At 33.5% G+C, this 21,537-nt stretch overlaps 1 protein-coding gene across 2 annotated transcripts in view; it reads left to right on the forward strand.

Annotated features, from left to right (window-relative positions):
* Positions 1-21,537, forward strand: part of LOC106716945 (solute carrier organic anion transporter family member 74D) — a 55,771-nt gene that overhangs the window by 3,920 nt on the left and 30,314 nt on the right. Inside the window, exon 1 of one of the 2 annotated variants that reach the window (XM_045681414.1) lies at positions 9,103-9,303. The exons of the other annotated variant lie outside the window; for it this stretch is intronic. The gene's annotated coding sequence lies outside the window, so the exon portion shown is untranslated. Of the gene's footprint in view, positions 1-9,102; positions 9,304-21,537 lie in introns of those variants that run through there. 2 annotated transcript variants of the gene reach the window in all.

Raw genomic sequence — 21,537 nt, forward strand, 5'->3', positions numbered from 1 at the left:
AAAGCTCTCATAGTCAATCAAGACAATCGTCAGCAGCTTTTACCGAAAGGATAGATCGATTCGTCATTTACAATTTGTGTAATGTCAATCAGTTTGAATCAATCAGCCGGCCACGTTCACTGGTTCTTGTTTAATGATGACAAATGAATATTTAACAAAAAAAATGTACTCAAGATAAAATAGTTTTGGTGATAAGAGCTTAAAGTTGCTTTCCTTAAAACTTTTATCGCAAATTTATAGCTCCAAGACGGCAGAGGTCTTCTAAATCCTCAATATTTTTACACTATTCAAAATTAAAAAACGCAAAATGATCTTTCATTCTTATATTAACCCTTAATTCGATGGTGTCCAGTGTGACGAACAACTAATTAAAAAAAATCTACTGAACTAGTTTAGAGAAAAATACATAAGATTTTGATTTTAGTGCATAGGTAACATATAACAGATTTAGTAAAAAAATATAATTTGAATAATAAAACACTCAAAATGTCAGTTTTTGTCGAAAGTGGCGTCGACGCCGAAGTAATCTGTTTTGCTCAGGGTGTTTTGTTCTATTTTTATTGATTTTTACTAACTTTTAGACCATGTCTGTATTAATTTATATTGCTGATATTATATATATCTAGAAAATAAGATAATCACGAGCTTCTACACTCATTTTCACTATTTTATCTCGCTCTAAATCTCTTGTCCGTCACACCGGACACTGTCGATTACTACGTGAAACTAGCTGTCCGGTGTGACGAACATTGCCAAATACGCTACGATTAACGCCTTTTTGTTACATTTATTGTTTTTTGCACAATATCACATGTGGTTGAATGTATTCTTCTATAAATGCCTATTTTGTTGTTTTGCGTTTTTACAGAAGCATTTGCATGGACGCATTAACAAGATTTTAGCTTTAGTACCAAAACATCGTGCCCCATCTGAAGCTAGTAATAAATCACCAAATCACCCTCACCAGATCCATATTTTTCATCTTCTGCACCTTCAATAACTTCTTCTTTGGAATGGCTTAATTTATTAGACATTGACGAATGTGAACATGAAAGAGACTTTGAGCCCTAAAAGTAGTAAAAAGACTACCGTCTTTTGCATGAAATGTGACGTAAGACTATTTTTTACAGGGAAGAACCCTCGTAATTGCCATTTCAAATTTCATACAAAATAATTTTTATATTCATAGTTATATTTGATTACAATTATTAATTAATTTTTGTTTTTGGTGTGTATTTGTTGTATTTATCATTTCTGTTAGTCATTTGGTAGAGTCCGCCCCAACGGACATGTTGTTTCGTTACATACTTGACAATGTCCGCTGTGACGGACATGTGGTTTATCATAAACTGTCCAGCACTAATTTTTTTTAGCATTTTTCCTGTACTTATTTCATATCCAAAAATATGACTTTACTATAAAAAAACAGTTTTTTTGTTACAAAAAATTTCGTCGAATTAAGGGTTAAGAGTCGCGGGTGACAATTAGTGTACTTATAAACTAGAACGTTACTAAAAATAAACCAATATTTCTTTACATTATTATATGTTATACATATAATTATATTGTATACAAAATAATGAATTTGTATTATAATTTGCTATGTGTATGTCTAACATATGCGGGACCACTTTATATTGGGCTATCGATTGAGGCGCTATATAATTGAAACAATTTAAATTATGAAACAGTCAAATTCATTGATTGTGTTTGATGTAGGAGTGCACTTATGTGTCACAAGTACGAAAGAAGGACTTATTCATCATTCTCCGTTCTTATATTTAGTATCTACAGTTTGACAATTGATTTGTCTTTTAATATTGTCTATAATCAAGACTTTTCCATTGCCTTTTTTGACGAAAAAAGAGCAAGCGGTCATCTGAATTCGCTAGTTAATATTTCTCTTTTCTATGCGTCATCTCAAATCTCCATTTCCATCTTTTCCTCATAAGAAAAGGGAGGGAAGGAAAAGAGGAGTAAATTAGGCTTCAGGCACGCACAGTCATCAGACGTTACGCAGAATTACTTCCACTTCACGTCTGTCTTCTGTGTGGTTGTAGTGTTGCATCGGGCGAGCCGGCCGTGAAGCGCCACGACCACACAGAAGATAGAAGTGAATTTAGGAATAATATTAACATGTAGAGTAATTCTCCTATGATGATCTTAAATAAATCCATATTAACCAGGTTTTTGATAAAAGTCTACATTAAACTAATTTTACTATGTATTACAATTGTAATGAGTTCGTTACAGTAAAAAAATCACTGTGAAAAAAAAATTGTGAGCCGTCATGGGACGTCTGGCAGATGTGAAACATCGTGTGTGTACAAGTAATATGTATAAAATATTAAATATTATAATTAAATAAATAATAATAATAATGATAATGATAATAATGACAAAAATGATAATAATGAAAAGAATGATAATAATAATGTATACCTCAGTATAGTGTGGCGACCCGTCGCCACACCGTACACTCTACTACACATAAAATATATATATGTATACCTTAGTATAGCGTGGCGACCCGTCCCCACGGCAAGCGTCGCCACGCCAACAATTCGGTTTACAAGTGGTCCTATAGATGTTTCACATCAATAATCAAAACAAAATCCATTCGATTCAGTCCGCATAAGAAAATATGGCATTACAATATATATTTACCGAATAATTATGTGACTGCGATAAATAGGCTACATATCGGCCTGTTGAATTATATTATGTCGGGGTACGGTTGAATATCATCTACATCCTTTCCACCGTTGCCCTATCACGTACGCGGTAAAAACGCAACGCCGACCGCGGGCCGTGGAGTGGGGAGATCGGGGTACGGGACCGAGACATCGTAAATCGTCTTTAACTATAGAAAAACGGACTAATTAAAGAGCCTCAGTTTTACTAAATTATTACTGCAATACTTCACGTCGAGTGCGGCAAATCGACGGTCACATATATGCATATCATGCTGACAATTATGTCTTTAACGCATATCGACTGACACTTTACACACACAAAACGAACATACAAACAAGTAAGTTTAGAACTTATAGTCCGTTTTTATTGAACCTAGGGAAATGCACGAGCTTGACAAGTCCAGTCTTTTAAAAGTCAAAGTAAATCGTCCGGCTTGCATCACCACGAATGCGATCCAAACTTTGTTATTTTTAATCTGTTCCTATCAATAAACCAAGTGACAGACAAATGGCTTTCGTCGCGATGCTACTAATGTGGTACTGATCGCCTTTTTTATTTAGTTAATGCCCAAGTAAGCCTATGTTAGAGTCTGATAAATATAGATACGATGTTTTTCACAATATTAACGATTCCCTAGTTTCTCTAGCTTTGTATAAAAATATGCGGGAAACAATATAAAATGAAATTTTAATTAGTATATTTTTAAGTAATGTTTTTAAGATTGTTAGATATAATATTTTATCTCTAATTACGTTAAAAAGTGGGGTTTATAATACACTGTATGTTGGCAATAAATCATTTGCGCAATTAAAGAGTCTAGAGCTTGTTGCTAACACCGCGTCTAGGGCATTTAATGCAGCTTGGATGATAATATCGTTACATTAGGCCAGAGATTCTCAAACTATGGGATCGCAAGTAAATGTTGTTTGTGATACCTATATAATTCACTGTAGATTTCATGTTCAAATAATAAAAAAATCTGTTTATTTTTTTAATGATAGCAGACATTATTTCACATTGATATAGTTTTTATTTTTATTAGCCGACTTCAAAAAGAAGGAGGTTATCAATTCGACTGTATTTTTTTTATGTGTGTTACCGCGAAACTTCGTCCCTGGTGGTCCGATTTTGATAAAAAATATTTTAATCGAAAGGAAGTGCTTGCAGATGGGTCCCATTTTTTTTTTTTTTTTTTAGTATTACAAGAACAAATAAGAGGGCATTAAGTAAATACGTGACACGGCATAAAGAACAAGTGCATTGAGATTTAGACCACTTTTTTGTATCTTGAATGTCTTTAACAACTTGTAGGTCTGGATATTGTAAATTGTGATAAATAGGATTTCCAGTGGTCTTTGAGAACCTCTGTATTAAGGTGGTCTGTGCTTTTATGGCGTGTTTCAACCGGACTAGGCTTCTAACAAGGACAGTTACTCGTACCTTTATGCTATCGTTTCTTGTATTATATTTCGTTATTGTTACAGTGAATGTTTAAGATTATCGATAATTTGATTAAAGTTAGGTAAAAAAATTGTTATTATCACCGTGTAACTTAAATATCAATATAAGGTAAATTATCAACATTAAATAGGAATGTACGCATTATTAAAAGTAAATTTAATTAAGGTACCAACTGTCATACTCAGAGTCCCTTATTAGTGGTGTAGTTTAGTGGTTACGAGCTAGTATTTACTACAAAAACGTAACTATTTGGTATCATGATTAAAAACGTGATTACTGATTACTATTAGGTTGAAAGGACAATATTTAATTTATATAATACTACAGCATCATCATCATCAACCTGCCCTTATCCCTATGGAGGGTCGGCACAGTATGTACTACTCCTCCATACATCTCTATCAGCCGTCATATCTGAATTTACCCCCTTCTTACGCATATCCTCTTTCACACAATCCATCCATACTTTCTTTGGTCTAATACTACAGCATATAGTCACATATTCTGTAGTATTAAAATGTATCTATCACTAAAATAATATCGTTGTGTGTAAATTCAAATAGAATGATGTAACAATAACAAACTAATACTTTAGATAAGGTATTGTTTATTTTAAAGTTATAGCTTATGCCCACGACTTTATCCGCATGTTTATTCGGGTTCAGAAATATATAAAAAAATAAGCCTATGTTACTTACACCATCCATTAGTTTAGTCAAAATCGATCCGGTAGTTTCCGAGATTACCCGGAACAAATGCGGATTTGCGGACATACTTACAGAAGGACGGACAGACAGATTAAAATTAAAAAAAAGTTATAGGTAACGTTACGTGTAATGTTACATACAGACACTGAAATTTTATTTATCTGTGTAGATGTGATGCGGGGAAGGTAAGCGGGGTGAAGTCAGGACGGGAGGTTGGTTGATAAAACCGTGTTAGCGACAATACCAACTGTTTTATATTCGCCATTAATATTAACCGCGGTAGCTTGCGTCAGTGCGATATTTGACTCGCTGAATCGTCTGCACGACCATCGATTGACTTTCATTGGGCCTTTTTAAAATTCATTGTATACTAACAAAAACATGTTTTGTTTACCCGAGATGTATGTACTTGTGAGAAAAACAGATTGGAACTAAATGCGATAGGAATAATGCATATTGACGTCAGCGGTTAAAAGGTTGAATGTTTTAGAATAATGTGCTATTGGTTTTTTGAAGGATACCGTCTTTTTTTTTTAACTTCATATTTATAGAACTTACTAGCTGTCGCTCGCGACTCCTCCTGCGCGGGATTAAACAAGAACGTATTAAGTGCCTATATGGTTTTCCAGACTATATTCTACATCTGTGCCAAATTTCATCAAGATCTGATGTGGTGTTTTGGAGATACCTTTAAATAAACATCCATCTAAACATTCGCATTTATAACATTAGTAAGAAGTTAGATTATAAATTATAATTACACTGTTCCCCTTAATGATTTTTTTCACATGTACTCAATAATAGATTCTTTCCTAACAAGTTTGTATCAGCTCTTATTCTCGTACATGCATGTTACTTGGAGTCTTTGACCACCATGTACATTCAAAAGGCGGTGCAAAAAGTGGTTCAGTGCACTCGACGGATAACCCGACTAATGTGCTGGTCCCCGCCATAACTCCACAAACACCTACAACATAAATACAAGCAATGCTATTTAGAACTAGTTATTGTATACAGTAAAAGGAACATTAAATCGCGGCGTTGCCTGTCAGGACGGCATTAATTGCCTTTTTTACGCCTTCGTGGATTCTATAAAAGACCAAAGAGTTTTCTGATCATTAAATTTTAATTGGTTTTCTTGTAGATCGACCTTTAAATGCGCATAATCTATTTAATTTTAAATTTTATATAGAAAGTTATTTCTGTCAATTGGAAGTGATAAAGCATAGATAATGGTATCGGCTATTGAAAAGTTGGTGAATGTTATCTAGAAATGCGGTTCAATACACCGCAGGTTTGGGTGATTCCCAATATTACTCCATACGTTATATTTTAGAAACTTTAATCGCAAGTAAATGAAATTCGGACGGTGAGCGTTTAAGTACATACTGTGAAATACCGTTCATTTCAAAACGAACAATAAAATACTGTCTGATAATAAGAAACTTACGCCTCAGTTATTATGAAATTGGAGTGAAAATATTGAGCACAGATAATGATCAGTCTATCTTATCTAAACAGTGCAAATAGAGGTCAGAAGATAAGGTTTTGTCGAGATGTAAGTTTTTCTACCTTTCTTGATTTTACGAATGTCAGAGTGATTGATAGCTGGAGATAATACTCAGTCGTAAAAGATGAATCGAATTAATCATAAAATGATTTATATTTTTTACACTAAGTACTGAAGTGTAATACATATAGAATTTGCTAGTTTGTTTCGCCTTTTTATATCAAAAGGTGGCAAACGCGCAAAGGGCCACCTGAATTCGCCGAAATAGCAAGGCTACCGTTGCACATAGACATCCAAATGCAGATGCGTTGCCTACCTTTAATTAACGGAGAAGGGGAGGCACACAAAGTGTGTCTTCTGTGTGGTCTTAGTATTTCACTAGTCGACCCTGCCCGTTTATCCACCCAAAAAATATTGTTGTTGCGGATCTACCACTGTAAAACATCTTTACCTCTTTCTACTCCAACGCTTGTTAATGTTACATTAAACGTGAGTATCCAATTCCGAAATATTAACATTTACAGAAAAATTTCGTCCCTCTCTGATCTTTATAAAAAAAAAGATAATAATATCTTTTTGTGCACGTTCTTCGGCTGTTTAAATTTATGGGAAGCTGAACTATTTGACAATATATATGTGACGTTTTTAAAAAAGCCTCGTGTTTTGGTAGCTTTTTGTATCCCTTTTACAACGCGACACTATATGAAACATATTTCAATGCACTCGACTTGATACATAATAATTGCAAATCAACACTGAATTATAAAATGTTAAAACAATAAAGAAGCGGATAACATTGTGGTAACAATGTTATTCGACATTTAAATAATTGTTTACACGGTTTGTTGTATTAAGATTTGATGGTAATTCTGGTAAGACCTCTTTGTTCCATTTTGTAATATAAATTGTAATTATATTATTGCAAGATAAAATTTAGATTACACACAGCGATGCATTCTATGTGGCCAAAGTATATTCATTCATTAAAAAAAACTCATTTTAGCAAACGATGTCGAGATAGCTCACTGATGACATTGTCGATTGATTCCACTGTCGTATCTCAGCTTTTTCAAAAGAAATAAGAAGGATGAATGTACGTTTAAGGCTTTAGAAACCCATTCGATACTTACTAACATTTTATCCCCTTTAAGGTCATTATACAATTGTTTTTTGTTTCTTCCAAAATATATATGTGCAATTTAACGGGGAATAACTTTTTTAATTTTTGTCACAATTACCTTGTACTCAAATTTAGGAAATAATTGTACTATTGTGTACAGGAGCTAAACTTCAATGAAAGAAATTGCGGTCGTTGTCCCACCTTTATGTTTGAAGTACGTTGCTCTTACATATCCATTTGTTGTTTATGAAATTATCATATCCTTTGTATATAAGCCATGGATTTGTTTAACGGTACATGTTCTGTATGTTTTACCAGTGCTTCCTAAATACTCCATATTTGCGGGTCGCATAAAAATCTGATGAATAATATAATACTGATCACACTTTCACGACATGACAACAAGAACTAGCATAGAAATATTTATTATTTTTGTAAAAACTCAAAAATTATTACATGTACCGTATACTAACTGTATACATTGTATTTTAAAAGATTGGGAACCCCTGGTTTTTTCTATGATATTTAAAATTTATATTTGTTTTAATTGTTACATACACGCTAATTAAAATCGTCTAGAGTTGTAATTAGATATCTTTGTGTTTTAAAAGTAAGTTGTTTTGATGCCTAAAGTTCTACTATTATTTTTATTATTTTACATCATTGTATTTATAGTCTACACCTACATTAATATGTGTGAATGAAATTTTGACTTTCATAGAGTATAGATAGGTTAATCTTAGAAACAAAAACTTATTGTAACTACATTTTGTGATTATTTTTCGAAATAAGATTGTCTAGAATATTCTATATTTAATTATATTTGAAAAAAAATACTTGCTGTTATTTATTCAACTGAACTTGACTTTGTGAACTTAACTTTTTCGTAAGTGCCGTTGCCTTAATATATTTTTAAGGATAAGATAATGAGTATGGAAATATTCTTTATGACTCAGGAGGTAGAGAGAAGGGGAGAAAGTTATGAGTATGTAATATATTCTCATCTTTTGTTAATAAGTGTGCTAATTTTTAAATTGATTGGTTGATCTTTGCATCGGTAAAAATTCCGTTACATTGGTAGTAGGTCAAGTTAAAGATTAAATTCTAACAAGTCATTGCCTTTAACTATTCAGGATACCGATAATACTACTAGTACTAATAGTTTTGGAGGTTTTGTTGAGAATATCTTGCAAATTTACTCGGCTCCTAATGTGATACTGTGACATATAGATCCGAGATTAATAGTTGGTAAGATTGGTAGACATAATCTATTAGTATCTGTTAGGTTTTTATTACTCATTGCCAAAAAGTCCTTCGAAGTTTCATAAAATGCAAATCTCGTGTTCCAATTCCAATACGATAAAATGACTAGTATATACGGCAATAATTTTGCTATGTTAGGATGTCATTATCGTTTGTAATAAAATATCAATTTATTAGATAGTTGTATTAGGAAAGGAAGTGCAAGTGGTCAGTATGTAGAGCGCAAAGCGTTTATCTTGTCGTAGAGGCGGTGCGGTGGTGTGACGTAAGTGAGCGGCCCATTCGGCCAGGCTTTTCGGCGGGGCCCCCACCAGCGCGGTTTGTTTACAAGAGCTCACGCGGCCGCCGGCACTCGTCACCGACCTGTACGAGAGACGTGACGCCCCGCGCTAAACACAATCACCATCAAACGATCAAGTGAACAAGTGATCATACAAAACATTTTCACACAAAGTTAAACACACAAATCGCCCGCGAAAATCGTGGCGCACTTGCCAAGATACGTGCGTGTGTGTTCAGGATCCTCATCGCATCCAGAAACGACCGTAAGTTTTTATTTTCAATACGCCATTAAACTAGTTCTCGTATCTAAAATCTATTACGTATACGGAACAAATGCAAATGTTCATTTTTTTAATGTTTTTCCGCCGATCCGAAATATGTATGTTTCACACTCACAGTCCATAATGCGTCGTAAATCTGCCTCGACGGCTATTTTTGTTTAATGTCTGTAGTTCGTTCAGTTTTTGTAAATATTTCGACAATCGTCTTAGACCATTCATCACGGGACTTAGCAAGCGTGTATTTACCCTGCCGTAGTACATGAACAATTTGATCCTGTCATTTTGCTAAAACTAATTCAGCAGGATCGAACATCATTTTAATTTCATATCTATAATTGAACGGATGTAAAACGTAAAATTCGCTGTCTCGATATGATAGTCGTAATAACGTCGAAAGTTATATGTATTATGAACACATGTAGTTAAACGTACGATAGACGTACCTAACAAAAAAATCTTAAGAGTTATCATTCGTAGAACATCAAAGGAGAATAATATTTGATGGCATTCCACTTAATTAACATCAGCAGTGTATTCTTGAAGGTCGTAATTTTTATGTCACTTGCGTTCCATTTCGAAACTAAAACCGGTTGGGATCTTTTTAAGCTGGTGTAATAAAATCGAGATATCATTGCCTGAGATCAGTGCACGCGTTTACTGCACGGACACGCTGCTTAGAAAATTTTGGGAACTTAAGGTCATAAGAAGCGTAAAGCAAGCCTGCTCTAAATTTAGTTTTATATTAAACAATTTAGTACCTACATAGAGCCACACACGCTAGTAATTATTTCTAGATTAAGCTTATGCAAAGAAAAGATAAAGGCGCGCATGAAATATTTTTAGGCATTCTTCAGATTCCCTGGTAAGTTTTTTAGTGCAAATTGGACAATAGATTTTTAACAGTTTTCAACAATAAACGTACTGGTTATGTTATTAAGGATTTTCATTTGGCACACATCTCTCGCCTCGTCCACATTTAAGAATCTACGAATGCTAGCTCGTCGATTTCGGGTGCTTACCGCCCTTCTTTACTATCAGAATTTCATCAACATCATCAGGCTTTGTTTGCACACTGCTGGATATAACCACAATGCCTTCCCAGTATGTGGTCCTCTGCCTTCAGCATTTCATCATATGGTAAATGCCAACATTGGTACTTGACTATTCGATGTTTGTGACTAAAAGCACTAAATACAGATAAAATAGTGGACATTTTGCTGTCTGCTTGTGCTACGGATTCCTTACGAGTTTAATTTAGTACTACTGTCGTCTGAGTCTAAGAATATAGGGTGGTCCGCAACTAGTCTACATTGAATGTAATTCCGTTGTGTCTAATGACTCCAGTCTGGTTGTCTATTTTTATTTTTGCGTCAAACCTCAGGTGGATTTGTCTTCTAGGTATGTCTTGTCTATATTACGATGTATGTTTAGGAGTTTTATTACTTGTTGCATAAATGTATTTATAAAGATCAATATTTGAAACTGATGTTGAAGTTCAAATGGTTCGACGACTTTTTTCTAGACTCTATAAATAGTAATCACTACTTCTCTGTCTGTAAGTTTTTATGACTATGCGCGTATTTGTGTGTCTAGAATTTGTTAAATGACTTCCAACCTAGAATAGTTCTGTTCAATATATTTTGTGTGCTAAGTTCATTTCATTAGGCATTAATTAGCCAGTTGAAAAATATAGGACGCCTAGTTATTTCAGCAAACGTGTGGTTTTTCAATAAAATAAAATTTTATATAAGTGTTTTTGTCATCACTATTTTTCCTTCTGAATTCAATGTAATAATAATTAAGATACTGGTTCATATTATCTTCTTTCTCTTACCAGAAGATCTATTTGTAATCTTTGAGTTCAAAGTTCGGGAACATAAAATGTTGCTTAGTTCTAACAAATCCTTATCTTACATTAGTATTAAGAATTTGTTGTGTGGGCATTGTTTTATCTCTTGGATTATGTATGCTGCATTTTAATGTTAACGTCATCTTACGCGATAAAGATAATAGTGACATTGGTTGCGTGTTGATTTGATTTACATTAGATCTCTTTACAGCTAACCTGTTGCTACGTTACGTTTGATTCAAATATTAAAATTAAAGTTATTGTTGTATTGTATTAAAGTTGATTTAAGCTGTCATTTATAACTGAAAAATACTGTAAAATGCTGTTGAAGCCCATCTCTTTCAATTGTTTTTTTTCTGTAAATAAAATTCTCCCTTATTTGAAAAATTAACAATAACATTAATCTTTTGACTTAAGCAACGGACTTCATTTATTTTTTTATTAATATTTGTTAGTGTTAACAAATATGTCGAAGCGGTGAGTATCTTCTTCGTATAATTTGTTTCAGCCGCGCCCCCCTGCGGCTTGTCCCTTTTCCTTGGCGACCTCTAGACGTACGACCTTTTTCACATTGCAGGAACATTGCCGTTCCTAACTGCATAGTTAAGATACAGCTAAAAGTTCTAAGGCTATAAAGTTTACGTAGAAGACGATTATTTCTTGTTCAGTTGATATTATTTTAAGAAAAGTGTTTTCCTTTCGTAATATCTTATAATAACTTGTTGTGTAATGTTATTAAAAGCGTGTATTATTTCATATTATCATAAAATTATAGTGTTATTATTTTTATAAACGATTCGTTCAAGAATTTCTTGCGTGTCATTGATAAGGTTGAGTTTAACCGAAGTTCTGAACAGTTCATTAGCTGTAAGATAACTGGCAAGTTATCGGTCATCGACCGATCGCCGGCGGACTTTTTAATAGTTCCTTGCGAAAGAAGCATGAACCAACATGGACGAATGATAAACATTTCTTAATACCAATAGTACTTGGCTTTTGCACGGGGGAAATATATCTGGGATATTTTTTCATATATTCATGAAGTCTTTGTATCATTACATTTGAATTGAGACAATAGTTTATATTTTATTGTGGTACAGTCTGCATTTGATCAAGCATACATTCTGGTTTCCAAGTTCAGGTTTATATCTTCAATTAAATTGAGATAAAATTAAGGTTTAATCTGTGCAATTGTGCATGTGCAAGTGCAATAAACTTATGCAATAGTCTATGTGAAATGGTAACTTTTCGCTGGCCAGTGTCGGGGTCGCGTTCTACTTCAAGTTTCCGGTGCCGATGAAAGTAATTAGTGGAGTTTTCGCTTTCATCTAACCAGTTTCCATCTTCGACGTTTGTTGCTAATCACATGGCCAGAGTGTCGCGTGCGTGAGTGCGTGTCGTGTACGAATAATCATGATAATGTAGTTATATATGTGCGTGACGATATGCGAGATGTTACCTATGTTTGGTCGTGTCAAATTTTTATGAGACCGTCTCGATAATCCGATGTTTGAAATGTGAGTGTCTATTGCTACGGTTTCTATCTTTTTTCCATTGTAAAATGTTAACGTAAAATGCGGAAAATTAAAATGAAAATCTCATTTAATCATTATTGCTTCACGCATACATATATACTCAATAAGCAAGACACATAAAATAGATTCACTCATACCCTATTTTTATGACCGCAAATATAGTTCACGCATTGAGTCATAAATATAGCTTCGAATATTTTATTTATATTTTTAATATCTGGCCATTTATTTATACTGGTAATTCTTACGTCGCGTCGTAAATACTCGGACTTCAAACTTTGCGGTTTTGACTCTCGTAAAATATTTTTCTTAGTACAAAAATAAAGCATTTTTTACTACCTTTAACGTTTATGTGAATTAAAAGAACATGTCGAAAATTCTATCTATAACATTTCCTGTAACTGTTCAATGGTTGCCAGTGATAAATTGCTTGGTTTCAGCTAGAAATTCTTATAATTCTTTTAAATAGTATTTTAAATCTGGATAAAGTCGGAAGTTGTTGAACTGAGGTTTTTTTATGTGGTAAACTTCCAATTAAACTCAATCATCATGTCACCAATCGGTCACAGTTGTTGCAATTTTATTTTTCACCAATTGGGACAGTTTATGTTGGACAGACCTGGCAGTTGGTCCTTAAAAGGCATATTTGTCGCAAGTATTTTTATTGCCAGTATCCGGTAATTAACATGTTCATTTGCAAAATTCCTTATATTTCTATGTAATGAGTTGCGACATATATCGTGCATAGCGATCATTAATTTCTCTTTTTAAAACTTCAGTGAAAAGATGTAACCCAATGCCGTAAAAAGGTTAAATTTCATCACTAAATCTTCGCTCACTATGACGTATTTTCATTCTCGTATCAGAATTTATTTTGTATTTTTTTAAACAGAATCTAATATAATGAATATTTAAATTAGCATTACATGTTTGCAATGAATGCTGGATGCAAATTGCCGTGTCGTCGAGTAAAAGTCGACTTTCGGCATCTCTGACTCGGCTCGGGCAAACGAAAGTAATCCGCGCGCAGCTCGGCCGGTGTTAGTTTCGCGCTCGAACCTCATACAGCTGTTTTCCATATTAATAATAATATTATCTTCTAAGAGTAGTAGAAGTGTCTAATGACCGATCCCTATAATCGATCTTGAACCATTTTTACTTATCTAAGATTTCTTTTATCAACATTTTGAATCTATTAGTTTTAAATTTAACCGATAAAGATGACTTCGGATTTTGAGTTCTTCAGATTTATTCTGCCATATTATCCTCAGTAGTCATATCTTGTGCCAAAAATCATCTTAATACGAAGTATAAGTTTGCGCTTGTAAAGTCGATGTAAACTTTTAAGGCGATACGAACTTGGAATGCCTACGTGTGTCGCAATCAGCAACAGCGGTACCTGTTGCGCTCGAGCCCTTGTTAAACGAATTTATCGCGGTTCTGTTGCGACAAACGTCAGATATTATCCTTCTGTTGCGACAAACGTCAGATAATTATCCTTTTATATTGTAACAATTGTCAATTTAACAATAATTAATGCAAACTATTATTTTACGTGTTTAAATAACGATTTATTATCAAAGGTTCTGGTTAACAATTAATTTTTATTTGATAGCGAATGTTTAGCTTGATAAGTTTTAAGTCATTAAGTAGGTTACTACATTCTATAGCAATTTATCTAGTAGGTTTTTTTTTTGTAGATTTCATATATAGCTTTTATGTTTTAAATAACATAAAACATTTATTAATGGTACAAAAACGACGCATGGCTTAACCATTTCTCGCATTCATTCCAGTGAGGATATGTCGATTAACATTCGCTCAGAGCAATTGAAAATTACGTACTCGTATTCAGTAGGTCAGCGTGCTCGGATTCGCGAATGAGCGAAATTTAAACAAATGATATTACGAGCGAGGTAAAAAGTTTCGCGTTATCGCTTTACCCGGCCTCTGGGCATTGACAGTAGTGTCACAGTTGCTAAATTTCGCAAATTCGCTATCATTGTGACATGAATTCGTAATGAGATTCGTTTTGTCGGAAATCTGTATGTGTCAGTGTGTTTTTTCAAGACTTTTACTGCGTAGTTACTCACGGAGTTATCTTACATAGGTTTATCAAATTTTAATATTTTCAGGAGCACAGAAGTGAAGGAAGGTTGACATTATTACTTGCTTTCTATGTTGAGTATTTTTATAGTCTTTTATTTGCCTGTATGAAAATTGTGATGAACATGAAATATGCAGCACATTATCGTGTTTCCATTAAGAATAACAGTAAATGAAAATGTATAGAGTTACCAAATTATCCGTATGACACTAACTTGAATTAGTATCTTATTGAGAAATCGCATCCGGCTTTTTGTTTAATATTTTTGCCATCTCTAAATAACAGTGGTGAGCAGAGTGTTGATTTTTTTATTTGTAAAGCACTTAACATTCGATTTAGAAAGTTTGATGTCTGTATCTCGCGTCAAAGGCCCTCCCAAACTAACGTCGTGTCGATGGGACTATCTCGATGACACTCGACAAAAAGCCCGACAGTATTCAGTGGAGCGTTATCGAAAGAGAAATTTCGGTCATCACCAAAATCGTTCATACGCCAGATCAATTCCAACTCAGGGTTGTCACATTTATTCAGTTTGTTCAGTGACAAAATCTTACTTTTGTCAAATGTACCAAGTTATTGTTATAAAACCAGTTTGCATCATATTAAATAATAGCATTTAGTAACATTTCTCTTGCAAGTCAAAGTATTCAAGGAGATCTCGTTGTAAGGCATTTAATTCAAGTTATTTTTAATATAATTTACATTTATTCGTCCGCTACAATAAAATCACTATGAAATATGATGTCTCCGTTCTAAAACAGGTTGTTAATTATTTTTGAATTTAGAACGTTCTTTTTTTTTTTATCGGGCATATGGCTTAAGAGTCGCGGCCCTGACTAGCCCAATGCCAAAGTAAAAGTGTCTAAAAATGTAAGTCGCGAAATAACATTGCGATTTCGCCGCAACGGGGTTAGTGATGTGGGTCAAATAACAGCTATCTGCTAGTTGATACCACCTTCGTTTTATTTTAACATCTGCTCGGTGGGCGGTTCACGGTCATTGACAATTTCGACTTACTTCTTTTATTTGATACGAGTAATGGAAAGCTACGGTTTGATGATTTAAAACACATATCCATTATGTTGGTATTTTAATAATGATATACTTTAAAGTATTACTTCAATTTTTTCTGAAATATTTCCTTCAATAAACCGTTTCCAAATATAGAACAATTGAAACTTTAAAGCGTGATTAAGTGCTTTTTGTAAAATGTAAATGTAATATTGTCGTAAACCAGTCTTGAATTTGATACGGCACCGACCCGATGGTACATGTGGTGAACGAAAATAATCTTTTATTTCTTCTTTACACAATTCATTATAAATAAAGTTTTAGTCGTATTTTGATTCAACCGTCGATTCTGTGATATTTAAAAATACATTAAACGAAATAAGTAATGGTATTTTTACATAGCCACGTACTTTTACCATTTCATTTCAACAATTTATTCTTGTAAAAGCTCCTGATTTTCATTACTTTGTTGAAAAGAAGTTTAATTGTTAATATGGAATAAAGTACCACATCATGAACCGATATGATGACATTTTAAGTTCGTTGCTTCGCATGATCCATAGATAAGTTCGTAGTCGTGACTGGCAAAGTGGAAAGTATGAAATTCTGTCGCGCAACGATAACGGCGACCTTAACCGCTGAACTTCACCCACTATTGACATCATGCGGCCGCAACTAGCTGACAGCTTTTAGTTTCTAATCTCTTTATCAATAGTTCCGCAGCAAAGCTTATAACCCAGCGTTTTATTTTTAAGATATGTTTAAATCGATTTTTCCTGCTACTTGTGTCATTTGCTACCGTGGAATTTCACTGCCGAAACACAAGATAATGAGAAAATGCCAATATGTTTTTACACAAGTGGTTCGACAGTGAAAACCTACTAATAAAACGCAAAATGATATGCAATCAAAAGTAGCTGGTTTCATCTCAGCAGAATGAAACGACTTTGTTAAACAAAAAAATTTCTCAATTTACATTTCAACGTTTCTGATTGCCTAAATTGCTGAAGGTGATTTAATTTTTTATGATTTCTTGTTGAGCTTTGAACTGGACATCCGCCAATGTTTTGTATATAACAAACGCCTTGTTCCGGTCGACTGATCTCACGCCAAAATGCACAACATCTCATTTATATATCACTCTTTGTCATTTATTTTCTGTCAAAATATTATCAATTTAATTCTGATGTCAACATGTTGCAGCATTGAAAATCAAAGACTTTGTCTATGGCTTAAACATTCTCGTAGATTAAGAGATGACGAATCTTTTATGAGAGTATTAAAACTAAGAAACGTACGTGGAAACTTGTTCAAATAAAAAAACTTGAGAGGTGTCAAGGGACACCCGGATGGAACGAAGTTCCTATGAATTTTCGTTATATATTGTCACGTCGTTGCCATGGTTACTAGCAAAAAGTGTCGTGACAACTTTTCGTAAGAATTTTTTCCGTCTAGCCCCCTTTCACAACGCGCGATAAGGAACTTCGTTCCAACAGATGAAATTATCTTCCAGCAAAATCTGCATCCTTATAAATGTAATGTAAAAATTAGGAAACAACGAAATTCTTGATTGCATCCGTATTTACGCTACGGAAACAATAAACCATTTAAAAGTCATTATAGCATTTTGTATTTTGTACTTTAATATAAGCCTCTTATAAATTGTGGAATAAGTATAAAAAACCAGGTTTCCATTACTTTCGTGTGCACAGTTTTGTTTTATTTTCGACGTTCGTGTATCAGAAGTCTCGGGAGAGTTGGTTAAGGATTGTCTCGGTATCTTGCGGTCGTAAATAAATATACAAAACAAACACTGCAGGTACACTTACCATCGACCTCTCGCCTTCCATCGGTATACACTGACTCATTGATATACAGGGCTTCTTTATATTTTAAAAATCAAAGTTTAAATGTTTTGTGTCCTTTCTATTATATTGTTAGGTTTTACAAGATAAATTGTCGGAACTATTCTAATATATTGTAGATTCCTGGTAAATAAATCCGTATCTGAAACTTGTAATTATTCCTTAAACCGTTATACGATTTAAAGGAATGATATGAAATTGACATTTGTATAAAATTTGTGTATAAATAAAGACAAGTTTAACTCCTATCGTAACATCAAACTGTCATATTTTTCACCCAATATATTAATTTTTCTTTCTACGCTAATTCCATTTTACGACGAAATTGTAAGTTATGATCGGGGAGGTGTTAAATCAGTTTGTTTTTTATTACCTACAATTAAAAATTTAATTGATTCCGATACAGGATATTAATCTTAAGTTGGTAATCTTTGGTACTGAGCTTTATTGGTTCTTAATTGTATAAAAAATAGTTTAAAAACGAGTGCGCTGCGCAGATAAAGCAAATGGAAAATCGAAAGAATTATGTTGAACGTACGAGAATTCCTTTAGGCTTGCAAAGTAGTCTGTCGGGTTTTCACTGTGCTAATTCATTTATTCGTTGTATGCAAAGGCCATTTTACTGAACGACGTTTGGAGGCGTTTTCGATACTGCCGATAAGATATTAAGCCGCCCTCTTATGTTCTTTCACTAAAACTTTCACATCTGATTTTTATGTCTTGAGTAATTATTGAAAAGTACAAATTATATCAGCCTGTACTATGATTATTTCAGTAGGTATACATATGTTGTTTTAATGTTGAAATTGAGTCTTTTTAGTTAATGCTTAAGCACGAAGAAAGTACTGAGTAAAATGTGTTGAACGTTTATTAAGGTATTGCATTAAAGAATGATAATACTAATGCCAAGTATACAATTTCTGACACTAAAGAGTCTGTTAGTAAACTAGAACAAGATATGAAGGTCGCAAGTAAATTACGTAGTAAATAATTCCATAAAATTATCAACGTTTGTCCTTTGAATGTTTATTCATCAGACTGCTAATCAATAAATCAATATCGATAAGACTTTAGGAATTTATTGTCCTCTGAAATATAACAAAAAATGCGTTTGAAGCTTATATATAAGTATTTGGCAAAGAGACAATCAAGGTAAGAAGCTAGTGCTAAAATGAAAGCCGTGGAATTAAATCATTACACATTATTAATGTGTAATGATCGATAGCATATTTTTTGTTTCTTTGGAATATCTTACAGAAGCATAAATTATATTGGATACAAATTTAAAAGCTTCACAGCAAGCTTTAAAGTTGTTCGCAGTTGCTTGCTAGTGTTTAGAAATGAACAACTGTCCTTAATACATTATAACACAAAGTAAATTAAATGCAGTTCTGGTCAATTTGTTAGAAAAAGCGGTCTATAAGTATCGCTTTATCTAGTCCAATGACATGTAGTACTCATATTAAAATTCAACTGCAATGATTCAGTGGACCTTATGTTTCTAATCTAGTCAATATTTGAATGAATATCACCTTCAATTGTGGCACATGTTCGTACTCTGGCAGCTGTTAAATGGCTGCAGGGTATCGCCTCTTCATTTACACGTTCCACTTTGCCCAATAAAGTGGAGGTGAGTGGTGTCAAATCGATGGTACTACTGATTTGTAACGACCTTGTGTGCTCGCGTCATACTGAAATCCGTTTACGGAGTTTTCCATTATGCCGAATATTACACAAGATTACTTGCTTTACTAAAGTCTGGGTGAAATTTCTTTTGTTTGTGGCAAATATCATAATTAGATGTGATTTCTATTACATCAGGTTATTATGTTAGTAAAAGGAAAGTTTCTGTTCTTCGGCACAATTTTTTTTTTTTCATTAATATATCTACGATATTCAAGTATGTTCTATCGCTACTAAATGGTTGAAGTCAACGTCTTCTGAGTATTCAAATTTGACCTAGTTTTGTAACATGCGTAGTTAGTGGTTTACCTCATAGTTCTATTCGATGTTTGATTTAAGTTTTCCTTGAATCATTTAGTTACGAGTCTCGCTCGATATTTGTCGTGACGTGTGCCGCTATGAGATCAACAATGTCAAGGCGCTGTTATGTCAGACTTACGTAAGATGTTTGACTAGTTGAGAAATGGCGGACAAGACGTAAAGATTAGCCGCAGCTTAATCTTACTACAAAGTATCCGTTTTTGTGTCAATCATGTTTTAAACATAGCCGTGCATTGGGATTCCCCTCAGCTTCTTATTTTGATCTCGTGCCAGATATCATTGGCTTTGGTTGTGAATTTCTTTTGATCTTAATGCACGTAATGGCTAGCAAATCGAATAAGCAATATAACTCCACAGGACGTCTTCTGTCAAAACTTGGTTACACACGCACAACCCTTCGTGGAAGACTTGTTACCTACTGTCTTGTAACCGAATAACTCGTTTTCATATTTTAATTATTGTTGTTCCTCATTGGGTTTCGATTTTGTTTTAATTAAGGTTTATGTAGTACATCTTAAAATAAACGAACACGTTATTTACCTTTTAGATTGTATTTAAAAAATACGACGTACGACTACAAGATGGTACTGTTATCATCGACAAAATTTGTATTAAAATTTGTGTACACCAATAATTTCATACTAATTTTGACATAATTGACGATGATACGAAGGCGATTGCCCCAAATATTCGTAGTAGGCCCATTGATACTTTTTTGGCTGTTGTTACATATCACGATTCATTATTACTAATTCACCTATTCCGTCAACATTCTTTGAACTGATCATTCTCGTAGTTTCTAATATAATTATTCATTTGTACTTTTAAACCCTATTGTTACAGAATGCAATGTATCTGGCTTATCTAACTCACGGAGTGTTCGAATCTGGACAATTATAGGTATCGTTGAGCAATTACTCTTGTATTTATCAATTTAGATAAATCACTTATCGCAACGACATTAGCTGCTGTTGATAATTTATACACGTATTAGGCCAGATTTGATTTGCAAATTTGCTTGTAATCACGCAGAGCGCTCTCAGAGCATAGAACGTGAGCTCGATTGTAATTATTGTAACCAGCACATTGCTGGTATTAAGTAATTTAGTACGTTAATTATAATTTACCGTTCTTGTTTTGTGTGCTTTTGATCGGCTGTTGTTATTTGATTATTTTAAAGTACATATTTGAAAAAATCCTGCATTGTAATTTGAAAAAAATGCATTTGAATTATTGCTATTTGCTATCGGTATATTTCTTTATATATAGGTACATTATCAGTTTACTTGTAGTTTATATAGAGTCGAATAAAACTGTCTTTGAACATAATGATAATATGGATTAAAAATAATCTTATGATTTTACATTCATTTGTTTTCACTGCTGATTCTCATCTTCTTGTTTCGACGCCAATATAAGTGTTTAATGTCCCCGTAAATTATATTTTGCCGAGCGCAGCTTCTGCATTTTTTGCAATGATGTCCGAATGCGATTGTAGTTTATTGCATGTTCGTACATTGAGACAATGCTTGATTTAATGATGTCGACATTAAGCGACTGATCGCTTAACATTTCAAAATTTTTATTTTAGTTTGTAAAGCAATGGTTAAGATTAAATCAAGTTTTTTTTATTTACAATTGTACCTTGTAACGAACCCTTTTGTTATACCTATTTCATGGCGGGTTGCCGGTGAGAACCTGGTCTTCGCATGGCCGAGAGCCAGATATGCTCATCTTCGACCATTTTAATATTTAACAGTCTAGGGTAAGATTTTTTTTATCTACGAATCATTAATATATTGTAATTGAATTAAACATTCTAAATGATATTGTAATGTATTTGAA

Source organism: Papilio machaon, chromosome 2 (assembly GCF_912999745.1).
Source record: "Papilio machaon chromosome 2, ilPapMach1.1, whole genome shotgun sequence".
NCBI lineage: Eukaryota > Metazoa > Arthropoda > Insecta > Lepidoptera > Papilionidae > Papilio > Papilio machaon.